Here is a 6637-nt window from a genome sequence, read left to right on the forward strand (position 1 = left end):
GGATTCACCAATCCGTAACAAAAATATGCATTCTGGATTCAAAAATCCGTAATTAAAAAAAAAAAGCATTCCAGATCCATGAATCCGTAATAGAATTAGACTTCCAGATTCAGCAATCCGGAAAATCAATAATTTATGCAAAAATTGTTTCCGGAACACTCCCTCATCCGGAAAAAAAAATATTCAGTTCCGGATTGCTGAATCCGTAGCACACTCCCAGATTCCTATTTCCAGTAACCACGGTGTCCCTTTTCAAATAAAATATTAAGGCCAATTTCGGGATTTAGAAAATTGTGGGGGTGCAGGAAGAAAAATGTAGGGGTGCAGGAAGAAGAAGCCAGATTTTTTTTTTGTTTCTGATAACACACAAAAGACCAAATTAACAAAAAACAAATCTTGTGGAATGGTGAAAAATCCAAGAGTCAAATTAGAACAATTTGTATCTTCAAAAATTCCTTTTCTACACTGAGAAATATTTCTATTCAAGCATGCTCTAAAAAATTCTAATCACTTAAATGTGTAAAGAAAAATATATGATGATGAATGTAAAGTTAAATAAAAATTAAATATTTGTATACCCCAGTTAAAACTATAATGATTTTATAACGGCACCTTCTATTATATGCAAGTCAATTTAAGATAAAAAAAAAAGTCCTAAATTTCATCTTGTCAATACCACTATCCCCAAATAAAAGGATGAATATGAACTATTTTTAGTTTTATAAATATACTTCTATATATATCATTAGTGTAACGAATAAGTCACCAAATTAATTTTTCTTTATAAATTGAAGTATTATTTTGCTTGTAATTTTTTTAATTTTGTAAAGAGCAGTTTAAATACATGTTTGGATGTTTTTAGTATTATTTTTTAATCAAAATCAAATTTTTATATCTAATTTATCTAATAAAAACTTATATTATATATTCATGTATATTATTGAGATAACATCACCAAACACACCTTAAATGTTTATATCAAAATTTAATCCTTAGAATAATAAAATAAATAATAATAATGCCCTGCTATTTTCTTTGATCAATGGGAACGAGGATCACAAATATTCTAAGTGGTTTTGAAATTGTGTGCACATGCTGTATTTTAAAGAAAAAAAAAAGGTTGAATTGAATTCTTCTCAACCTTTGATTTTGTGAATGTGTAATTTTATGAAAGTGTTTTTGAATGTGTTGCTGAAATGTTTGTTTTTTAAAGAAAAATATTTGGTTGAATTGAGGTTAACCCTTGATGACGCGACTTTCATTCTTGCTGCCTAATTTCTCTAATTTGTCGGCATCTGTTGATTTATTATTAACTTAAAATGTTAATGGATTTCAACTCTGATTTATTATTAACTTAAATAGTTAATCAATTTTGATTTCTATTTATTATTAGTACAAAGACTTAATAAATCTCAATCTTAATTTATTATTAACGTAAATGGTAGTAGACCTCAATCTTATGATTAGGCCAAAAAATAATTAATGAATTTCAATCCCCGGTTTATTATTAGTCTAAATAACTAATGAACCTCAATTATAATTTATTATTAGTATGAGTCTTGACTCTAAATTCTTTTTAGTGTAAAAAGCTAATGGATATCGACTCTAGTTTATTATTAGTGTAAACAGCTAATGAGTCTCAACTACGATTTATCATTAGTTTAAAGAGTCAATGGATTTTGATCCCAATTTATTATTAATAAAGAGACAATGGATTTTTATTCTACCTCAAGGGTTAATGGATCTTGATTTCGATTTATTATTAGCCTAAAGAGCTAATGAGTCTCGATCTCAATTTATTAGCCTAAGATCTAATGGGTTTCAAAATTAATATATTATTAGCTTAACACTAATGAACATACACTCCAATTTAACCCTATTAACCCATGTATTAATGAATTTTTGCTCTTATTTATTTATCTATGTGCTAGAATGTATGAGTGAGTGTTCTTCATAAATCTATGTCCTAAAGAGCCTATGTACCCTATGAGAAGCTTATGTATCATGTAATCCTTAAGTAGAGAAGTGATATTTGATTTTTTCAACATGTTGTTTCGAAACATCATGCCATTTCCTTTTAAAATAATTTTATCTACGTCTTTCTCATGAATTAGTCAGTTACAACGCTACAATTTGATTGTTGTTTGATGTGTTCAAGACTTAACAAACTTTAGCCTCATCACCCTCGATGCTTAACTCTCCCAACACATGAGTGTGCTTAAGCTCTTTGTCTTGAAAGGCTTGATCTTGAGAGGCTATTATCCTTTTGAGATAACAAGTCTCAATCATAAATTGAGTACAAGATATTTTATATATTCAGATCTTGATACTGGACATGGTGCAATCTTTCAAGTCATCAACACATGAACAGTCATTGGTTAAGCATGAGTACTCCATCTCGATTATTCCTAAATCGAAAATAAAACCATCCTAATTAAGATTTCGATTTTAATATACCATAAAGCGTGACTAACCTAAAAGACATATATCATTACCTTATTTGTACAATGCCAATTTAAAATAAGAAATCCTAATTTATTTTATCTTCCTTAACAAGATCCACTACCCCTAAATAAAAAGGTGAATATTAACTTTTTGTAATGCCATGAATAAACCTCTACACCTTTGGCTATAGAAAACATGAAGAAAAAAATACAAAAAAGAAACCTTTGGCCACAAGCATTGGTGAAAGGTGGTGCTAAGGAGCAACGAATAAGAGAGTCACAGGTATACATATTCTTCAAGTGTGATGAGTTTGGTCAAAGCATTAGGTAAAAGGTAATTATGAGTTGTAACAACCATAAAGAAAGAAAGAGATTAATTCAACTAAAGTTGAATATCATGAGTAAAACAAAGTTATACCTTCAATAATACCAATCAATTACTCTACCATACACTTTTTCAGTTTAGTGATACCAACACTTTTTTTTGGTACATTAGAATTACACTGATTAAACATTATTTTTTATGTATATTTTTTCAAACGGTAATTAATATAAAAATGGTTTGAATTATTCAGTAAATATTTGTTCCAGTATCATCTAAAAGGCACGTGTGTCATCCAATGCAACCCAACAAAGCAAAAGTACAAGCATTCCATGTGATCACCATTTGCTTTCCGTTAAGAGTTGCTTTCATCTTCTTCATTTGGTATTAAAAATGTACATAAGAAAATTACACGTCGACCAGTTAGAAATTATGATAAATTTAAGTAAAGTAATTCATGTAAATGTAAAAAATAATTACTAAACGTGACAATTATAATTGATTAACAATCTAAGAAATTTGTGTGATAGATTATTTATTCAATGAATAATTTTTTTAAATACTAATTAAATTCATGTGTAAATGTCATCACTTTTCGATCAAATTCGCATATGAGGGACGGTAGCAATTAACAATGAGTTAAAGCAATGTATAGCGAAGGTTTGGACACTCCTCTTAAATGATGTGTTTGTATTAGACACATGTATCAGACACGGTATCGGACACCACCATTTGTATGATATTTGTAAGAATTCAATTTAAAAAATATTTGTTTAATTTCTGATAATTCTAACACGGTTCTAATATAATTTTAAAAAGAAAAAATACATTATTTTAAAAAAAAAATCAAATTTATTATATAAATTTTTATTACAATTATAAAAATAAGGAACAAATCCTTTTGAATCAACATAAGAAACATCTGTCTGCTAAAGAAAAAACAGAAACATATTTACACACATAAATCTTTATTATCAATTTATATGATTCATAATTATATAATATATAGATCTGTGTCTCTACATCTTACTGTTTAGAGATTATACGTATCTTCGTGTTTGTATCATATAAGTGTCCATGCTTGTGTTAGATAGATATATGGTGATATTTTTCTGCCACGTGTTTTTATTCAGACTATATAAAAGAAAAAACTTAAAAATGAAAATTGTTACGAAAGAAAGAACTGAGTGAAACGTATTTAGCAGCAGAAGTGTTATTTTGGTTGTCATTTGCTTTTGTTGTGATGAGGTAGTGGAGAAGGGAAAGATTCCTCCTAACGTGTCCAAAACAATTTCACACCACCACTATACTTCAAGCCAAAGCAATAACCCAATTCACACACACATCTCTTTCTGCAAATAGCAAAATCACCAACTAACAACACTGTAATTAGTATTTTAGTTTTCATTATCTGGAAATAATTACTCACTTTCCATTCTGTATCCACCTTTAGTTTGTTTTATCAACTCAAGTACTTTTATGTATTTATTATGCAATGCAGCACAGAAAATGATTATACCCTGATAAGTATCCTCTTTAAGAAGTTCAGAATTATCTGACATGCCCTTAAGAAAGGGTACTAGAGACAAGATGCCCTCAATAATGCCATGGTGGGGCTGTTTAGATACTAAATGGGATATTAGGGAGCACAGCAATTCACCTTTTATAGGTGACTTCAACAAGATAATACAAACAAAATGGCTGAACAAATGGTCTTTCAAACACCAAGATTCCTTGAAGGTTTCAACAAAAACAAAACTCTTTGTCAGTCACTGGGTCTCTAGTCCCTATGCAACAGAGACAAATGATGAGCCACCAATTAAATATAAACTCACGGATAACAGGCACACATCTATTCTATGGCATCCCATTAAGCCCTTAATGCTTCTTCTTAGATCGATCTCAAGTACTTCCCCACATTGTGCTCAACATCATTATTTTAGAACCCTATAACTAAGGATTAAAAAAGTACACATGTTACAGCACACACGTTACGCAATAAATCAACACACGTACATAGGGCCTACCTTATAAAGAGTATAAACCATACAGAAGTACAAGGGAATCTGCATTATCCTTGCATAATTTAGTTGGGACACCATTTGATACCAGTGTAATGTATTATTATTACTACCCTTTTAAGCATACTAAAGAGAAGAACCAAAAGATGTATTTCATTAAAAAAATAAAACCAACAGGGAAAATATCAATATTTTTTACATTCTCTAACAACTCCACCCCGAATAAAGCATTGCTTAAGGATTACTACAAAATAAACCTCTTTGGATCCAGTGGGGGCAGGACAAACACAGAAGACTGTGGATAAAAAGAATCCAGCTTTGAGCAAAATCACATGGCTCTGCGAATAGAGACAGAGTTGTAGGAAAGTATCGCAGTCTCTTTCTCACAACCACTTAACTCTCATCCCTCTTCATCTAGATCCATTCTAATAAACACAAAAATAAGTACCATACTAATACCTGTTTACAAATCATGTCAAATCGATAATTAATAACTTCACACTTTATAATTACTAACCTATTTAACACACACTAATACGAACTCAAAAAATACAAACACTAATACAAACACTTACCAACTGAAACACTAATACAGACACTCATTACGAACACAGACACTAATACTAGACACTAATACGAACACATACACTTATACAAACACAACGAATACAAACACAAACACTAATACGAACATCGACACTAATACGATACTAATACAAACACTAATACAAACACAAACACTAATACGAACATCGACACTAATACAATACTAATAAAAACACTAATACGGACACTGATACGGACACATCCAGACACATACACAAACACTAATACAGACACCGCAAGGACACCGAAAATACTAACTCCAAAATTGAATTTGAAAATTCACATTAAATATAACAGTTAACTAACGTCCAAAACACGTTAACAAATTTTGTAGTTAATAATCCGAAATCAAATGGAGTGTGGTAAGAATAAAATATTGGTGAAAAAGTAGGAGATAGAAATTTCGCTGATGGGGCAACCAGCAAAGTGTTGGCTCCATTAATTACTTACTACCTTCATGGCTATTTTTACCAGAAGCGCACTGGGCGCAAGTTAGCAACTGACATTAGTATAAAGATTATTTTTTTTCTGATATTACTTGGGGAAGAATTGAAAAGAATGGAATAGGTAAAAATAAATAAAATTGGGGAATTGAATTAGTCCGTACAGTTATGACACAGTGGAGAGAACGTGTGAGTAGTACTATTCAGGGATGGTGACGAGAACCGGCCGCCACGCTCTTCTCAGCAACCGGTAGCGGAACACGGAGGATACCGGGCGGAGAGCGGCGGCGGAGCGCCGGAAGGGAGATCCGGCGCGGAGGATGAGTTCGTCGGGCTGATCCTCTTTCTCTTCTTCTTTTCGTTGCTGCTGCTGTTGTTGTTGATGATGGAAGATTGTTCTGTCTTCGTTAAGGGGCGGCGGCGGCGAGGAGACGAAGAGGTCCTTGAGCTTGTGGCGGACGCGGGACTCGGGGAGGGGCGGGGGATCCTGCGGTGGGGCGTGGAAGCGGCGTCGGGCGAGGAACATGCGGAGGGTCTTGCGACGGCGCAGGTGGATGACAGGACTGGTTGTTGGACTGCGGGTGGGGCTGCCGGCGACGGCGCATTGGGTGGCGAGAAACTTGAATTTGTGCATTGAGAAGTGAGGAGAGAGAAAGAGAGAGAGTGAGATCTGAGAGAAGAAGAAGAAGAGAGAGATTGATTGGACTGAGAAAGGAAAGGGAAGGGAAGAGGGCTTTATCGGGGAATAAAAAAGCTGCCTTTTTTTCTTCACCCAAATTCTACTACTTCACAATGCTATTT

The sequence above is a fragment of the Phaseolus vulgaris genome, chromosome 8 (assembly GCF_000499845.2).
Source record: "Phaseolus vulgaris cultivar G19833 chromosome 8, P. vulgaris v2.0, whole genome shotgun sequence".
NCBI lineage: Eukaryota > Viridiplantae > Streptophyta > Magnoliopsida > Fabales > Fabaceae > Phaseolus > Phaseolus vulgaris.